Source organism: Schistocerca nitens, chromosome 10, assembly GCF_023898315.1.
Source record: "Schistocerca nitens isolate TAMUIC-IGC-003100 chromosome 10, iqSchNite1.1, whole genome shotgun sequence".
Lineage (NCBI taxonomy): Eukaryota > Metazoa > Arthropoda > Insecta > Orthoptera > Acrididae > Schistocerca > Schistocerca nitens.
The window spans coordinates 131,761,203-131,778,172 of NC_064623.1; the positions used below are offsets into that span (position 1 = coordinate 131,761,203).

General features: G+C 50.2%; 22 non-coding genes across 22 annotated transcripts; all 22 read right to left on the bottom strand.

Moving 5' to 3' along the window:
* Positions 1 to 360: 360 nt before the first annotated feature.
* On the bottom strand, positions 361 to 433 carry Trnaa-agc (transfer RNA alanine (anticodon AGC)). Its single transcript has one exon. It is a non-coding gene; the product is annotated as a tRNA-Ala (tRNA).
* Positions 434 to 847: 414 nt separating this feature from the next.
* Trnaa-ugc (transfer RNA alanine (anticodon UGC)) lies at positions 848 to 920 on the bottom strand. Its single transcript has one exon. It is a non-coding gene; the product is annotated as a tRNA-Ala (tRNA).
* A 1,010-nt stretch (positions 921 to 1,930) lies between these two features.
* Trnaa-agc (transfer RNA alanine (anticodon AGC)) lies at positions 1,931 to 2,003 on the bottom strand. The gene has a single exon. It is a non-coding gene; the product is annotated as a tRNA-Ala (tRNA).
* Positions 2,004 to 2,417: 414 nt separating this feature from the next.
* On the bottom strand, positions 2,418 to 2,490 carry Trnaa-ugc (transfer RNA alanine (anticodon UGC)). Its single transcript has one exon. It is a non-coding gene; the product is annotated as a tRNA-Ala (tRNA).
* Positions 2,491 to 3,500: 1,010 nt separating this feature from the next.
* Positions 3,501 to 3,573, bottom strand: Trnaa-agc (transfer RNA alanine (anticodon AGC)). The gene has a single exon. It is a non-coding gene; the product is annotated as a tRNA-Ala (tRNA).
* Positions 3,574 to 3,987: 414 nt separating this feature from the next.
* Positions 3,988 to 4,060, bottom strand: Trnaa-ugc (transfer RNA alanine (anticodon UGC)). Its single transcript has one exon. It is a non-coding gene; the product is annotated as a tRNA-Ala (tRNA).
* Positions 4,061 to 5,070: 1,010 nt separating this feature from the next.
* Positions 5,071 to 5,143, bottom strand: Trnaa-agc (transfer RNA alanine (anticodon AGC)). Its single transcript has one exon. It is a non-coding gene; the product is annotated as a tRNA-Ala (tRNA).
* A 414-nt stretch (positions 5,144 to 5,557) lies between these two features.
* Trnaa-ugc (transfer RNA alanine (anticodon UGC)) lies at positions 5,558 to 5,630 on the bottom strand. Its single transcript has one exon. It is a non-coding gene; the product is annotated as a tRNA-Ala (tRNA).
* Positions 5,631 to 6,644: 1,014 nt separating this feature from the next.
* Trnaa-agc (transfer RNA alanine (anticodon AGC)) lies at positions 6,645 to 6,717 on the bottom strand. Its single transcript has one exon. It is a non-coding gene; the product is annotated as a tRNA-Ala (tRNA).
* A 414-nt stretch (positions 6,718 to 7,131) lies between these two features.
* On the bottom strand, positions 7,132 to 7,204 carry Trnaa-ugc (transfer RNA alanine (anticodon UGC)). The gene has a single exon. It is a non-coding gene; the product is annotated as a tRNA-Ala (tRNA).
* Positions 7,205 to 8,214: 1,010 nt separating this feature from the next.
* Trnaa-agc (transfer RNA alanine (anticodon AGC)) lies at positions 8,215 to 8,287 on the bottom strand. Its single transcript has one exon. It is a non-coding gene; the product is annotated as a tRNA-Ala (tRNA).
* Positions 8,288 to 8,701: 414 nt separating this feature from the next.
* On the bottom strand, positions 8,702 to 8,774 carry Trnaa-ugc (transfer RNA alanine (anticodon UGC)). Its single transcript has one exon. It is a non-coding gene; the product is annotated as a tRNA-Ala (tRNA).
* Positions 8,775 to 9,784: 1,010 nt separating this feature from the next.
* Positions 9,785 to 9,857, bottom strand: Trnaa-agc (transfer RNA alanine (anticodon AGC)). The gene has a single exon. It is a non-coding gene; the product is annotated as a tRNA-Ala (tRNA).
* A 414-nt stretch (positions 9,858 to 10,271) lies between these two features.
* Positions 10,272 to 10,344, bottom strand: Trnaa-ugc (transfer RNA alanine (anticodon UGC)). The gene has a single exon. It is a non-coding gene; the product is annotated as a tRNA-Ala (tRNA).
* Positions 10,345 to 11,354: 1,010 nt separating this feature from the next.
* Positions 11,355 to 11,427, bottom strand: Trnaa-agc (transfer RNA alanine (anticodon AGC)). The gene has a single exon. It is a non-coding gene; the product is annotated as a tRNA-Ala (tRNA).
* A 414-nt stretch (positions 11,428 to 11,841) lies between these two features.
* Positions 11,842 to 11,914, bottom strand: Trnaa-ugc (transfer RNA alanine (anticodon UGC)). The gene has a single exon. It is a non-coding gene; the product is annotated as a tRNA-Ala (tRNA).
* A 1,010-nt stretch (positions 11,915 to 12,924) lies between these two features.
* Trnaa-agc (transfer RNA alanine (anticodon AGC)) lies at positions 12,925 to 12,997 on the bottom strand. The gene has a single exon. It is a non-coding gene; the product is annotated as a tRNA-Ala (tRNA).
* Positions 12,998 to 13,411: 414 nt separating this feature from the next.
* On the bottom strand, positions 13,412 to 13,484 carry Trnaa-ugc (transfer RNA alanine (anticodon UGC)). The gene has a single exon. It is a non-coding gene; the product is annotated as a tRNA-Ala (tRNA).
* A 1,010-nt stretch (positions 13,485 to 14,494) lies between these two features.
* Trnaa-agc (transfer RNA alanine (anticodon AGC)) lies at positions 14,495 to 14,567 on the bottom strand. The gene has a single exon. It is a non-coding gene; the product is annotated as a tRNA-Ala (tRNA).
* Positions 14,568 to 14,981: 414 nt separating this feature from the next.
* Trnaa-ugc (transfer RNA alanine (anticodon UGC)) lies at positions 14,982 to 15,054 on the bottom strand. Its single transcript has one exon. It is a non-coding gene; the product is annotated as a tRNA-Ala (tRNA).
* A 1,010-nt stretch (positions 15,055 to 16,064) lies between these two features.
* On the bottom strand, positions 16,065 to 16,137 carry Trnaa-agc (transfer RNA alanine (anticodon AGC)). The gene has a single exon. It is a non-coding gene; the product is annotated as a tRNA-Ala (tRNA).
* Positions 16,138 to 16,551: 414 nt separating this feature from the next.
* On the bottom strand, positions 16,552 to 16,624 carry Trnaa-ugc (transfer RNA alanine (anticodon UGC)). Its single transcript has one exon. It is a non-coding gene; the product is annotated as a tRNA-Ala (tRNA).
* Between the last annotated feature and the right edge of the window lie 346 nt (positions 16,625 to 16,970).

Consider the following 16,970-nt stretch of genomic DNA (forward strand, 5'->3'; position numbering starts at 1 on the left):
GACTATCGCAAAACATACAACTCACTCCATGAATTGATTGCTACGGCATCTGTCATCAGCAGTCACAACTAGCAACACCAGTAGCAGCCGACTGCACGTAAAGAATGGGAATGAGCAGTGGGATTATTGTGAACTCGGCGCAAGGCAGATCTTTCCGACATAGGTTTGAGAATCTTAAGGGAAGACTTGTACTGTTTCTAAATTAAGTGTAGAGGTGGGAGGAGGGTGCTTCCTGCGCGTAGCAGCACGCTTGCCAATTGTGGCTGCTAATCGTTCGCTCGTATCTGCCTTGACACGTTCGCTGGCTGTGAATTATTCCACTTGCATGGCAGTGTGCGCATGTTGGTGTGTTAAAAATTCTGGAGGCGCTGGGTATCGATCCCAGTACCTCTCGCATGCTAAGCGAGCGCTCTACCATCTGAGCTACGCCCCCTGATGACGAACAGTGCTACATACAACCATATCAATATCACAGACCCTTGCACTCCCATTATTCCGCAGACAAACACTACTCTCTATGTGTCCGTGAGGGTGTCTTTCAGGTTTCCTGCATTCTGTATCGAATCGTAGTTGGCCAAAATTAAAGTGGCACGCACAACGTCGAAAATAGCGTTCGGCCACCGCTGTGAGTAAGACGAACGTGTTGTCCACTCTCTAGACTTCATTGAGGTTAGGCCGTTATACCGAAGACATATTTGACACCTCGACAACAGCCGGTCCTCACATTTACGTCTTGCTCTCCTTACGTCAGTATACATCATATGAGTCTGTGACGCTGGCTTTGCAACGTCTTGCGTGTCTTAAGGCTCGCCGCGACCAACACCTACCATGCACTGTCCACAAAACATGGAGGCGCCGGGGCTTGAACCCGGGACCTTTCACATGCAAAGCGAACGCTCTACCAACTGAGCTACGCCCCCAAGCGCAACAAAACTGCCCTGTTTTCCATTCTTTCCTACTCTGATGTGCACGGACATGATGGTTGGTTGGTCTGTAGGGGTGAAGGGACCAGTGTACAAAGGCGCGGACACGTTCATATACACAAGAGTTCCAAGTAGTTTCGATGCTCTAGTATTACGACTACAAATTCCGTCTGTATTTAACGTCTAAAATTGAAAGGACAGTCACAAATTGCTCAGTTTTCACTCCTTGTCGACAATCACGCAGCACCTGAGGTAACAAGCACATCTCAAGCCCCAATGTGCACTCGACTGTTCATGCCAACTCACTGCCTCGCACTTTACTACCGTGTACCACTCTTGTCCAACTGCAAAACACTGGGCCACAACAAGTTTCCGCGTCTCCATAGCACTGCGCATACTATGAAACGCTCCCCAAACATGGCACTCCCCCATGCAGGCGACGTTTCCGACTTTACACGACGCTCACGCAACGCTCACGCTAGTGACAGCCTTATTTAGAGCTTGACGTCGCACACAAGCGAATGAGCACATTTCGCCTACGACTTAGGCCGCCCTCCTAGTGTGGCTGCTCGGTGTCTGCAGGCAGCGAGGGGCTGCAAGCTTCCTGTGTTCGCGCCTATGTCACCTCTGCTTGCTTGTCAGAGGCAGACTATCGCAAAACATACAACTCACTCCATGAATTGATTGCTACGGCATCTGTCATCAGCAGTCACAACTAGCAACACCAGTAGCAGCCGACTGCACGTAAAGAATGGGAATGAGCAGTGGGATTATTGTGAACTCGGCGCAAGGCAGATCTTTCCGACATAGGTTTGAGAATCTTAAGGGAAGACTTGTACTGTTTCTAAATTAAGTGTAGAGGTGGGAGGAGGGTGCTTCCTGCGCGTAGCAGCACGCTTGCCAATTGTGGCTGCTAATCGTTCGCTCGTATCTGCCTTGACACGTTCGCTGGCTGTGAATTATTCCACTTGCATGGCAGTGTGCGCATGTTGGTGTGTTAAAAATTCTGGAGGCGCTGGGTATCGATCCCAGTACCTCTCGCATGCTAAGCGAGCGCTCTACCATCTGAGCTACGCCCCCTGATGACGAACAGTGCTACATACAACCATATCAATATCACAGACCCTTGCACTCCCATTATTCCGCAGACAAACACTACTCTCTATGTGTCCGTGAGGGTGTCTTTCAGGTTTCCTGCATTCTGTATCGAATCGTAGTTGGCCAAAATTAAAGTGGCACGCACAACGTCGAAAATAGCGTTCGGCCACCGCTGTGAGTAAGACGAACGTGTTGTCCACTCTCTAGACTTCATTGAGGTTAGGCCGTTATACCGAAGACATATTTGACACCTCGACAACAGCCGGTCCTCACATTTACGTCTTGCTCTCCTTACGTCAGTATACATCATATGAGTCTGTGACGCTGGCTTTGCAACGTCTTGCGTGTCTTAAGGCTCGCCGCGACCAACACCTACCATGCACTGTCCACAAAACATGGAGGCGCCGGGGCTTGAACCCGGGACCTTTCACATGCAAAGCGAACGCTCTACCAACTGAGCTACGCCCCCAAGCGCAACAAAACTGCCCTGTTTTCCATTCTTTCCTACTCTGATGTGCACGGACATGATGGTTGGTTGGTCTGTAGGGGTGAAGGGACCAGTGTACAAAGGCGCGGACACGTTCATATACACAAGAGTTCCAAGTAGTTTCGATGCTCTAGTATTACGACTACAAATTCCGTCTGTATTTAACGTCTAAAATTGAAAGGACAGTCACAAATTGCTCAGTTTTCACTCCTTGTCGACAATCACGCAGCACCTGAGGTAACAAGCACATCTCAAGCCCCAATGTGCACTCGACTGTTCATGCCAACTCACTGCCTCGCACTTTACTACCGTGTACCACTCTTGTCCAACTGCAAAACACTGGGCCACAACAAGTTTCCGCGTCTCCATAGCACTGCGCATACTATGAAACGCTCCCCAAACATGGCACTCCCCCATGCAGGCGACTTTTCCGACTTTACACGACGCTCACGCAACGCTCACGCTAGTGACAGCCTTATTTAGAGCTTGACGTCGCACACAAGCGAATGAGCACATTTCGCCTACGACTTAGGCCGCCCTCCTAGTGTGGCTGCTCGGTGTCTGCAGGCAGCGAGGGGCTGCAAGCTTCCTGTGTTCGCGCCTATGTCACCTCTGCTTGCTTGTCAGAGGCAGACTATCGCAAATCATACAACTCACTCCATGAATTGATTGCTACGGCATCTGTCATCAGCAGTCACAACTAGCAACACCAGTAGCAGCCGACTGCACGTAAAGAATGGGAATGAGCAGTGGGATTATTGTGAACTCGGCGCAAGGCAGATCTTTCCGACATAGGTTTGAGAATCTTAAGGGAAGACTTGTACTGTTTCTAAATTAAGTGTAGAGGTGGGAGGAGGGTGCTTCCTGCGCGTAGCAGCACGCTTGCCAATTGTGGCTGCTAATCGTTCGCTCGTATCTGCCTTGACACGTTCGCTGGCTGTGAATTATTCCACTTGCATGGCAGTGTGCGCATGTTGGTGTGTTAAAAATTCTGGAGGCGCTGGGTATCGATCCCAGTACCTCTCGCATGCTAAGCGAGCGCTCTACCATCTGAGCTACGCCCCCTGATGACGAACAGTGCTACATACAACCATATCAATATCACAGACCCTTGCACTCCCATTATTCCGCAGACAAACACTACTCTCTATGTGTCCGTGAGGGTGTCTTTCAGGTTTCCTGCATTCTGTATCGAATCGTAGTTGGCCAAAATTAAAGTGGCACGCACAACGTCGAAAATAGCGTTCGGCCACCGCTGTGAGTAAGACGAACGTGTTGTCCACTCTCTAGACTTCATTGAGGTTAGGCCGTTATACCGAAGACATATTTGACACCTCGACAACAGCCGGTCCTCACATTTACGTCTTGCTCTCCTTACGTCAGTATACATCATATGAGTCTGTGACGCTGGCTTTGCAACGTCTTGCGTGTCTTAAGGCTCGCCGCGACCAACACCTACCATGCACTGTCCACAAAACATGGAGGCGCCGGGGCTTGAACCCGGGACCTTTCACATGCAAAGCGAACGCTCTACCAACTGAGCTACGCCCCCAAGCGCAACAAAACTGCCCTGTTTTCCATTCTTTCCTACTCTGATGTGCACGGACATGATGGTTGGTTGGTCTGTAGGGGTGAAGGGACCAGTGTACAAAGGCGCGGACACGTTCATATACACAAGAGTTCCAAGTAGTTTCGATGCTCTAGTATTACGACTACAAATTCCGTCTGTATTTAACGTCTAAAATTGAAAGGACAGTCACAAATTGCTCAGTTTTCACTCCTTGTCGACAATCACGCAGCACCTGAGGTAACAAGCACATCTCAAGCCCCAATGTGCACTCGACTGTTCATGCCAACTCACTGCCTCGCACTTTACTACCGTGTACCACTCTTGTCCAACTGCAAAACACTGGGCCACAACAAGTTTCCGCGTCTCCATAGCACTGCGCATACTATGAAACGCTCCCCAAACATGGCACTCCCCCATGCAGGCGACTTTTCCGACTTTACACGACGCTCACGCAACGCTCACGCTAGTGACAGCCTTATTTAGAGCTTGACGTCGCACACAAGCGAATGAGCACATTTCGCCTACGACTTAGGCCGCCCTCCTAGTGTGGCTGCTCGGTGTCTGCAGGCAGCGAGGGGCTGCAAGCTTCCTGTGTTCGCGCCTATGTCACCTCTGCTTGCTTGTCAGAGGCAGACTATCGCAAATCATACAACTCACTCCATGAATTGATTGCTACGGCATCTGTCATCAGCAGTCACAACTAGCAACACCAGTAGCAGCCGACTGCACGTAAAGAATGGGAATGAGCAGTGGGATTATTGTGAACTCGGCGCAAGGCAGATCTTTCCGACATAGGTTTGAGAATCTTAAGGGAAGACTTGTACTGTTTCTAAATTAAGTGTAGAGGTGGGAGGAGGGTGCTTCCTGCGCGTAGCAGCACGCTTGCCAATTGTGGCTGCTAATCGTTCGCTCGTATCTGCCTTGACACGTTCGCTGGCTGTGAATTATTCCACTTGCATGGCAGTGTGCGCATGTTGGTGTGTTAAAAATTCTGGAGGCGCTGGGTATCGATCCCAGTACCTCTCGCATGCTAAGCGAGCGCTCTACCATCTGAGCTACGCCCCCTGATGACGAACAGTGCTACATACAACCATATCAATATCACAGACCCTTGCACTCCCATTATTCCGCAGACAAACACTACTCTCTATGTGTCCGTGAGGGTGTCTTTCAGGTTTCCTGCATTCTGTATCGAATCGTAGTTGGCCAAAATTAAAGTGGCACGCACAACGTCGAAAATAGCGTTCGGCCACCGCTGTGAGTAAGACGAACGTGTTGTCCACTCTCTAGACTTCATTGAGGTTAGGCCGTTATACCGAAGACATATTTGACACCTCGACAACAGCCGGTCCTCACATTTACGTCTTGCTCTCCTTACGTCAGTATACATCATATGAGTCTGTGACGCTGGCTTTGCAACGTCTTGCGTGTCTTAAGGCTCGCCGCGACCAACACCTACCATGCACTGTCCACAAAACATGGAGGCGCCGGGGCTTGAACCCGGGACCTTTCACATGCAAAGCGAACGCTCTACCAACTGAGCTACGCCCCCAAGCGCAACAAAACTGCCCTGTTTTCCATTCTTTCCTACTCTGATGTGCACGGACATGATGGTTGGTTGGTCTGTAGGGGTGAAGGGACCAGTGTACAAAGGCGCGGACACGTTCATATACACAAGAGTTCCAAGTAGTTTCGATGCTCTAGTATTACGACTACAAATTCCGTCTGTATTTAACGTCTAAAATTGAAAGGACAGTCACAAATTGCTCCGTTTTCACTCCTTGTCGACAATCACGCAGCACCTGAGGTAACAAGCACATCTCAAGCCCCAATGTGCACTCGACTGTTCATGCCAACTCACTGCCTCGCACTTTACTACCGTGTACCACTCTTGTCCAACTGCAAAACACTGGGCCACAACAAGTTTCCGCGTCTCCATAGCACTGCGCATACTATGAAACGCTCCCCAAACATGGCACTCCCCCATGCAGGCGACTTTTCCGACTTTACACGACGCTCACGCAACGCTCACGCTAGTGACAGCCTTATTTAGAGCTTGACGTCGCACACAAGCGAATGAGCACATTTCGCCTACGACTTAGGCCGCCCTCCTAGTGTGGCTGCTCGGTGTCTGCAGGCAGCGAGGGGCTGCAAGCTTCCTGTGTTCGCGCCTATGTCACCTCTGCTTGCTTGTCAGAGGCAGACTATCGCAAAACATACAACTCACTCCATGAATTGATTGCTACGGCATCTGTCATCAGCAGTCACAACTAGCAACACCAGTAGCAGCCGACTGCACGTAAAGAATGGGAATGAGCAGTGGGATTATTGTGAACTCGGCGCAAGGCAGATCTTTCCGACATAGGTTTGAGAATCTTAAGGGAAGACTTGTACTGTTTCTAAATTAAGTGTAGAGGTGGGAGGAGGGAGGGTGCTTCCTGCGCGTAGCAGCACGCTTGCCAATTGTGGCTGCTAATCGTTCGCTCGTATCTGCCTTGACACGTTCGCTGGCTGTGAATTATTCCACTTGCATGGCAGTGTGCGCATGTTGGTGTGTTAAAAATTCTGGAGGCGCTGGGTATCGATCCCAGTACCTCTCGCATGCTAAGCGAGCGCTCTACCATCTGAGCTACGCCCCCTGATGACGAACAGTGCTACATACAACCATATCAATATCACAGACCCTTGCACTCCCATTATTCCGCAGACAAACACTACTCTCTATGTGTCCGTGAGGGTGTCTTTCAGGTTTCCTGCATTCTGTATCGAATCGTAGTTGGCCAAAATTAAAGTGGCACGCACAACGTCGAAAATAGCGTTCGGCCACCGCTGTGAGTAAGACGAACGTGTTGTCCACTCTCTAGACTTCATTGAGGTTAGGCCGTTATACCGAAGACATATTTGACACCTCGACAACAGCCGGTCCTCACATTTACGTCTTGCTCTCCTTACGTCAGTATACATCATATGAGTCTGTGACGCTGGCTTTGCAACGTCTTGCGTGTCTTAAGGCTCGCCGCGACCAACACCTACCATGCACTGTCCACAAAACATGGAGGCGCCGGGGCTTGAACCCGGGACCTTTCACATGCAAAGCGAACGCTCTACCAACTGAGCTACGCCCCCAAGCGCAACAAAACTGCCCTGTTTTCCATTCTTTCCTACTCTGATGTGCACGGACATGATGGTTGGTTGGTCTGTAGGGGTGAAGGGACCAGTGTACAAAGGCGCGGACACGTTCATATACACAAGAGTTCCAAGTAGTTTCGATGCTCTAGTATTACGACTACAAATTCCGTCTGTATTTAACGTCTAAAATTGAAAGGACAGTCACAAATTGCTCAGTTTTCACTCCTTGTCGACAATCACGCAGCACCTGAGGTAACAAGCACATCTCAAGCCCCAATGTGCACTCGACTGTTCATGCCAACTCACTGCCTCGCACTTTACTACCGTGTACCACTCTTGTCCAACTGCAAAACACTGGGCCACAACAAGTTTCCGCGTCTCCATAGCACTGCGCATACTATGAAACGCTCCCCAAACATGGCACTCCCCCATGCAGGCGACTTTTCCGACTTTACACGACGCTCACGCAACGCTCACGCTAGTGACAGCCTTATTTAGAGCTTGACGTCGCACACAAGCGAATGAGCACATTTCGCCTACGACTTAGGCCGCCCTCCTAGTGTGGCTGCTCGGTGTCTGCAGGCAGCGAGGGGCTGCAAGCTTCCTGTGTTCGCGCCTATGTCACCTCTGCTTGCTTGTCAGAGGCAGACTATCGCAAATCATACAACTCACTCCATGAATTGATTGCTACGGCATCTGTCATCAGCAGTCACAACTAGCAACACCAGTAGCAGCCGACTGCACGTAAAGAATGGGAATGAGCAGTGGGATTATTGTGAACTCGGCGCAAGGCAGATCTTTCCGACATAGGTTTGAGAATCTTAAGGGAAGACTTGTACTGTTTCTAAATTAAGTGTAGAGGTGGGAGGAGGGTGCTTCCTGCGCGTAGCAGCACGCTTGCCAATTGTGGCTGCTAATCGTTCGCTCGTATCTGCCTTGACACGTTCGCTGGCTGTGAATTATTCCACTTGCATGGCAGTGTGCGCATGTTGGTGTGTTAAAAATTCTGGAGGCGCTGGGTATCGATCCCAGTACCTCTCGCATGCTAAGCGAGCGCTCTACCATCTGAGCTACGCCCCCTGATGACGAACAGTGCTACATACAACCATATCAATATCACAGACCCTTGCACTCCCATTATTCCGCAGACAAACACTACTCTCTATGTGTCCGTGAGGGTGTCTTTCAGGTTTCCTGCATTCTGTATCGAATCGTAGTTGGCCAAAATTAAAGTGGCACGCACAACGTCGAAAATAGCGTTCGGCCACCGCTGTGAGTAAGACGAACGTGTTGTCCACTCTCTAGACTTCATTGAGGTTAGGCCGTTATACCGAAGACATATTTGACACCTCGACAACAGCCGGTCCTCACATTTACGTCTTGCTCTCCTTACGTCAGTATACATCATATGAGTCTGTGACGCTGGCTTTGCAACGTCTTGCGTGTCTTAAGGCTCGCCGCGACCAACACCTACCATGCACTGTCCACAAAACATGGAGGCGCCGGGGCTTGAACCCGGGACCTTTCACATGCAAAGCGAACGCTCTACCAACTGAGCTACGCCCCCAAGCGCAACAAAACTGCCCTGTTTTCCATTCTTTCCTACTCTGATGTGCACGGACATGATGGTTGGTTGGTCTGTAGGGGTGAAGGGACCAGTGTACAAAGGCGCGGACACGTTCATATACACAAGAGTTCCAAGTAGTTTCGATGCTCTAGTATTACGACTACAAATTCCGTCTGTATTTAACGTCTAAAATTGAAAGGACAGTCACAAATTGCTCAGTTTTCACTCCTTGTCGACAATCACGCAGCACCTGAGGTAACAAGCACATCTCAAGCCCCAATGTGCACTCGACTGTTCATGCCAACTCACTGCCTCGCACTTTACTACCGTGTACCACTCTTGTCCAACTGCAAAACACTGGGCCACAACAAGTTTCCGCGTCTCCATAGCACTGCGCATACTATGAAACGCTCCCCAAACATGGCACTCCCCCATGCAGGCGACTTTTCCGACTTTACACGACGCTCACGCAACGCTCACGCTAGTGACAGCCTTATTTAGAGCTTGACGTCGCACACAAGCGAATGAGCACATTTCGCCTACGACTTAGGCCGCCCTCCTAGTGTGGCTGCTCGGTGTCTGCAGGCAGCGAGGGGCTGCAAGCTTCCTGTGTTCGCGCCTATGTCACCTCTGCTTGCTTGTCAGAGGCAGACTATCGCAAATCATACAACTCACTCCATGAATTGATTGCTACGGCATCTGTCATCAGCAGTCACAACTAGCAACACCAGTAGCAGCCGACTGCACGTAAAGAATGGGAATGAGCAGTGGGATTATTGTGAACTCGGCGCAAGGCAGATCTTTCCGACATAGGTTTGAGAATCTTAAGGGAAGACTTGTACTGTTTCTAAATTAAGTGTAGAGGTGGGAGGAGGGTGCTTCCTGCGCGTAGCAGCACGCTTGCCAATTGTGGCTGCTAATCGTTCGCTCGTATCTGCCTTGACACGTTCGCTGGCTGTGAATTATTCCACTTGCATGGCAGTGTGCGCATGTTGGTGTGTTAAAAATTCTGGAGGCGCTGGGTATCGATCCCAGTACCTCTCGCATGCTAAGCGAGCGCTCTACCATCTGAGCTACGCCCCCTGATGACGAACAGTGCTACATACAACCATATCAATATCACAGACCCTTGCACTCCCATTATTCCGCAGACAAACACTACTCTCTATGTGTCCGTGAGGGTGTCTTTCAGGTTTCCTGCATTCTGTATCGAATCGTAGTTGGCCAAAATTAAAGTGGCACGCACAACGTCGAAAATAGCGTTCGGCCACCGCTGTGAGTAAGACGAACGTGTTGTCCACTCTCTAGACTTCATTGAGGTTAGGCCGTTATACCGAAGACATATTTGACACCTCGACAACAGCCGGTCCTCACATTTACGTCTTGCTCTCCTTACGTCAGTATACATCATATGAGTCTGTGACGCTGGCTTTGCAACGTCTTGCGTGTCTTAAGGCTCGCCGCGACCAACACCTACCATGCACTGTCCACAAAACATGGAGGCGCCGGGGCTTGAACCCGGGACCTTTCACATGCAAAGCGAACGCTCTACCAACTGAGCTACGCCCCCAAGCGCAACAAAACTGCCCTGTTTTCCATTCTTTCCTACTCTGATGTGCACGGACATGATGGTTGGTTGGTCTGTAGGGGTGAAGGGACCAGTGTACAAAGGCGCGGACACGTTCATATACACAAGAGTTCCAAGTAGTTTCGATGCTCTAGTATTACGACTACAAATTCCGTCTGTATTTAACGTCTAAAATTGAAAGGACAGTCACAAATTGCTCAGTTTTCACTCCTTGTCGACAATCACGCAGCACCTGAGGTAACAAGCACATCTCAAGCCCCAATGTGCACTCGACTGTTCATGCCAACTCACTGCCTCGCACTTTACTACCGTGTACCACTCTTGTCCAACTGCAAAACACTGGGCCACAACAAGTTTCCGCGTCTCCATAGCACTGCGCATACTATGAAACGCTCCCCAAACATGGCACTCCCCCATGCAGGCGACTTTTCCGACTTTACACGACGCTCACGCAACGCTCACGCTAGTGACAGCCTTATTTAGAGCTTGACGTCGCACACAAGCGAATGAGCACATTTCGCCTACGACTTAGGCCGCCCTCCTAGTGTGGCTGCTCGGTGTCTGCAGGCAGCGAGGGGCTGCAAGCTTCCTGTGTTCGCGCCTATGTCACCTCTGCTTGCTTGTCAGAGGCAGACTATCGCAAATCATACAACTCACTCCATGAATTGATTGCTACGGCATCTGTCATCAGCAGTCACAACTAGCAACACCAGTAGCAGCCGACTGCACGTAAAGAATGGGAATGAGCAGTGGGATTATTGTGAACTCGGCGCAAGGCAGATCTTTCCGACATAGGTTTGAGAATCTTAAGGGAAGACTTGTACTGTTTCTAAATTAAGTGTAGAGGTGGGAGGAGGGTGCTTCCTGCGCGTAGCAGCACGCTTGCCAATTGTGGCTGCTAATCGTTCGCTCGTATCTGCCTTGACACGTTCGCTGGCTGTGAATTATTCCACTTGCATGGCAGTGTGCGCATGTTGGTGTGTTAAAAATTCTGGAGGCGCTGGGTATCGATCCCAGTACCTCTCGCATGCTAAGCGAGCGCTCTACCATCTGAGCTACGCCCCCTGATGACGAACAGTGCTACATACAACCATATCAATATCACAGACCCTTGCACTCCCATTATTCCGCAGACAAACACTACTCTCTATGTGTCCGTGAGGGTGTCTTTCAGGTTTCCTGCATTCTGTATCGAATCGTAGTTGGCCAAAATTAAAGTGGCACGCACAACGTCGAAAATAGCGTTCGGCCACCGCTGTGAGTAAGACGAACGTGTTGTCCACTCTCTAGACTTCATTGAGGTTAGGCCGTTATACCGAAGACATATTTGACACCTCGACAACAGCCGGTCCTCACATTTACGTCTTGCTCTCCTTACGTCAGTATACATCATATGAGTCTGTGACGCTGGCTTTGCAACGTCTTGCGTGTCTTAAGGCTCGCCGCGACCAACACCTACCATGCACTGTCCACAAAACATGGAGGCGCCGGGGCTTGAACCCGGGACCTTTCACATGCAAAGCGAACGCTCTACCAACTGAGCTACGCCCCCAAGCGCAACAAAACTGCCCTGTTTTCCATTCTTTCCTACTCTGATGTGCACGGACATGATGGTTGGTTGGTCTGTAGGGGTGAAGGGACCAGTGTACAAAGGCGCGGACACGTTCATATACACAAGAGTTCCAAGTAGTTTCGATGCTCTAGTATTACGACTACAAATTCCGTCTGTATTTAACGTCTAAAATTGAAAGGACAGTCACAAATTGCTCAGTTTTCACTCCTTGTCGACAATCACGCAGCACCTGAGGTAACAAGCACATCTCAAGCCCCAATGTGCACTCGACTGTTCATGCCAACTCACTGCCTCGCACTTTACTACCGTGTACCACTCTTGTCCAACTGCAAAACACTGGGCCACAACAAGTTTCCGCGTCTCCATAGCACTGCGCATACTATGAAACGCTCCCCAAACATGGCACTCCCCCATGCAGGCGACTTTTCCGACTTTACACGACGCTCACGCAACGCTCACGCTAGTGACAGCCTTATTTAGAGCTTGACGTCGCACACAAGCGAATGAGCACATTTCGCCTACGACTTAGGCCGCCCTCCTAGTGTGGCTGCTCGGTGTCTGCAGGCAGCGAGGGGCTGCAAGCTTCCTGTGTTCGCGCCTATGTCACCTCTGCTTGCTTGTCAGAGGCAGACTATCGCAAATCATACAACTCACTCCATGAATTGATTGCTACGGCATCTGTCATCAGCAGTCACAACTAGCAACACCAGTAGCAGCCGACTGCACGTAAAGAATGGGAATGAGCAGTGGGATTATTGTGAACTCGGCGCAAGGCAGATCTTTCCGACATAGGTTTGAGAATCTTAAGGGAAGACTTGTACTGTTTCTAAATTAAGTGTAGAGATGGGAGGAGGGTGCTTCCTGCGCGTAGCAGCACGCTTGCCAATTGTGGCTGCTAATCGTTCGCTCGTATCTGCCTTGACACGTTCGCTGGCTGTGAATTATTCCACTTGCATGGCAGTGTGCGCATGTTGGTGTGTTAAAAATTCTGGAGGCGCTGGGTATCGATCCCAGTACCTCTCGCATGCTAAGCGAGCGCTCTACCATCTGAGCTACGCCCCCTGATGACGAACAGTGCTACATACAACCATATCAATATCACAGACCCTTGCACTCCCATTATTCCGCAGACAAACACTACTCTCTATGTGTCCGTGAGGGTGTCTTTCAGGTTTCCTGCATTCTGTATCGAATCGTAGTTGGCCAAAATTAAAGTGGCACGCACAACGTCGAAAATAGCGTTCGGCCACCGCTGTGAGTAAGACGAACGTGTTGTCCACTCTCTAGACTTCATTGAGGTTAGGCCGTTATACCGAAGACATATTTGACACCTCGACAACAGCCGGTCCTCACATTTACGTCTTGCTCTCCTTACGTCAGTATACATCATATGAGTCTGTGACGCTGGCTTTGCAACGTCTTGCGTGTCTTAAGGCTCGCCGCGACCAACACCTACCATGCACTGTCCACAAAACATGGAGGCGCCGGGGCTTGAACCCGGGACCTTTCACATGCAAAGCGAACGCTCTACCAACTGAGCTACGCCCCCAAGCGCAACAAAACTGCCCTGTTTTCCATTCTTTCCTACTCTGATGTGCACGGACATGATGGTTGGTTGGTCTGTAGGGGTGAAGGGACCAGTGTACAAAGGCGCGGACACGTTCATATACACAAGAGTTCCAAGTAGTTTCGATGCTCTAGTATTACGACTACAAATTCCGTCTGTATTTAACGTCTAAAATTGAAAGGACAGTCACAAATTGCTCAGTTTTCACTCCTTGTCGACAATCACGCAGCACCTGAGGTAACAAGCACATCTCAAGCCCCAATGTGCACTCGACTGTTCATGCCAACTCACTGCCTCGCACTTTACTACCGTGTACCACTCTTGTCCAACTGCAAAACACTGGGCCACAACAAGTTTCCGCGTCTCCATAGCACTGCGCATACTATGAAACGCTCCCCAAACATGGCACTCCCCCATGCAGGCGACTTTTCCGACTTTACACGACGCTCACGCAACGCTCACGCTAGTGACAGCCTTATTTAGAGCTTGACGTCGCACACAAGCGAATGAGCACATTTCGCCTACGACTTAGGCCGCCCTCCTAGTGTGGCTGCTCGGTGTCTGCAGGCAGCGAGGGGCTGCAAGCTTCCTGTGTTCGCGCCTATGTCACCTCTGCTTGCTTGTCAGAGGCAGACTATCGCAAATCATACAACTCACTCCATGAATTGATTGCTACGGCATCTGTCATCAGCAGTCACAACTAGCAACACCAGTAGCAGCCGACTGCACGTAAAGAATGGGAATGAGCAGTGGGATTATTGTGAACTCGGCGCAAGGCAGATCTTTCCGACATAGGTTTGAGAATCTTAAGGGAAGACTTGTACTGTTTCTAAATTAAGTGTAGAGGTGGGAGGAGGGTGCTTCCTGCGCGTAGCAGCACGCTTGCCAATTGTGGCTGCTAATCGTTCGCTCGTATCTGCCTTGACACGTTCGCTGGCTGTGAATTATTCCACTTGCATGGCAGTGTGCGCATGTTGGTGTGTTAAAAATTCTGGAGGCGCTGGGTATCGATCCCAGTACCTCTCGCATGCTAAGCGAGCGCTCTACCATCTGAGCTACGCCCCCTGATGACGAACAGTGCTACATACAACCATATCAATATCACAGACCCTTGCACTCCCATTATTCCGCAGACAAACACTACTCTCTATGTGTCCGTGAGGGTGTCTTTCAGGTTTCCTGCATTCTGTATCGAATCGTAGTTGGCCAAAATTAAAGTGGCACGCACAACGTCGAAAATAGCGTTCGGCCACCGCTGTGAGTAAGACGAACGTGTTGTCCACTCTCTAGACTTCATTGAGGTTAGGCCGTTATACCGAAGACATATTTGACACCTCGACAACAGCCGGTCCTCACATTTACGTCTTGCTCTCCTTACGTCAGTATACATCATATGAGTCTGTGACGCTGGCTTTGCAACGTCTTGCGTGTCTTAAGGCTCGCCGCGACCAACACCTACCATGCACTGTCCACAAAACATGGAGGCGCCGGGGCTTGAACCCGGGACCTTTCACATGCAAAGCGAACGCTCTACCAACTGAGCTACGCCCCCAAGCGCAACAAAACTGCCCTGTTTTCCATTCTTTCCTACTCTGATGTGCACGGACATGATGGTTGGTTGGTCTGTAGGGGTGAAGGGACCAGTGTACAAAGGCGCGGACACGTTCATATACACAAGAGTTCCAAGTAGTTTCGATGCTCTAGTATTACGACTACAAATTCCGTCTGTATTTAACGTCTAAAATTGAAAGGACAGTCACAAATTGCTCAGTTTTCACTCCTTGTCGACAATCACGCAGCACCTGAGGTAACAAGCACATCTCAAGCCCCAATGTGCACTCGACTGTTCATGCCAACTCACTGCCTCGCACTTTACTACCGTGTACCACTCTTGTCCAACTGCAAAACACTGGGCCACAACAAGTTTCCGCGTCTCCATAGCACTGCGCATACTATGAAACGCTCCCCAAACATGGCACTCCCCCATGCAGGCGACTTTTCCGACTTTACACGACGCTCACGCAACGCTCACGCTAGTGACAGCCTTATTTAGAGCTTGACGTCGCACACAAGCGAATGAGCACATTTCGCCTACGACTTAGGCCGCCCTCCTAGTGTGGCTGCTCGGTGTCTGCAGGCAGCGAGGGGCTGCAAGCTTCCTGTGTTCGCGCCTATGTCACCTCTGCTTGCTTGTCAGAGGCAGACTATCGCAAATCATACAACTCACTCCATGAATTGATTGCTACGGCATCTGTCATCAGCAGTCACAACTAGCAACACCAGTAGCAGCCGACTGCACGTAAAGAATGGGAATGAGCAGTGGGATTATTGTGAACTCGGCGCAAGGCAGATCTTTCCGACATAGGTTTGAGAATCTTAAGGGAAGACTTGTACTGTTTCTAAATTAAGTGTAGAGGTGGGAGGAGGGTGCTTCCTGCGCGTAGCAGCACGCTTGCCAATTGTGGCTGCTAATCGTTCGCTCGTATCTGCCTTGACACGTTCGCTGGCTGTGAATTATTCCACTTGCATGGCAGTGTGCGCATGTTGGTGTGTTAAAAATTCTGGAGGCGCTGGGTATCGATCCCAGTACCTCTCGCATGCTAAGCGAGCGCTCTACCATCTGAGCTACGCCCCCTGATGACGAACAGTGCTACATACAACCATATCAATATCACAGACCCTTGCACTCCCATTATTCCGCAGACAAACACTACTCTCTATGTGTCCGTGAGGGTGTCTTTCAGGTTTCCTGCATTCTGTATCGAATCGTAGTTGGCCAAAATTAAAGTGGCACGCACAACGTCGAAAATAGCGTTCGGCCACCGCTGTGAGTAAGACGAACGTGTTGTCCACTCTCTAGACTTCATTGAGGTTAGGCCGTTATACCGAAGACATATTTGACACCTCGACAACAGCCGGTCCTCACATTTACGTCTTGCTCTCCTTACGTCAGTATACATCATATGAGTCTGTGACGCTGGCTTTGCAACGTCTTGCGTGTCTTAAGGCTCGCCGCGACCAACACCTACCATGCACTGTCCACAAAACATGGAGGCGCCGGGGCTTGAACCCGGGACCTTTCACATGCAAAGCGAACGCTCTACCAACTGAGCTACGCCCCCAAGCGCAACAAAACTGCCCTGTTTTCCATTCTTTCCTACTCTGATGTGCACGGACATGATGGTTGGTTGGTCTGTAGGGGTGAAGGGACCAGTGTACAAAGGCGCGGACACGTTCATATACACAAGAGTTCCAAGTAGTTTCGATGCTCTAGTATTACGACTACAAATTCCGTCTGTATTTAACGTCTAAAATTGAAAGGACAGTCACAAATTGCTCAGTTTTCACTCCTTGTCGACAATCACGCAGCACCTGAGGTAACAAGCACATCTCAAGCCCCAATGTGCACTCGACTGTTCATGCCAACTCACTGCCTCGCACTTTACTACCGTGTACCACTCTTGTCCA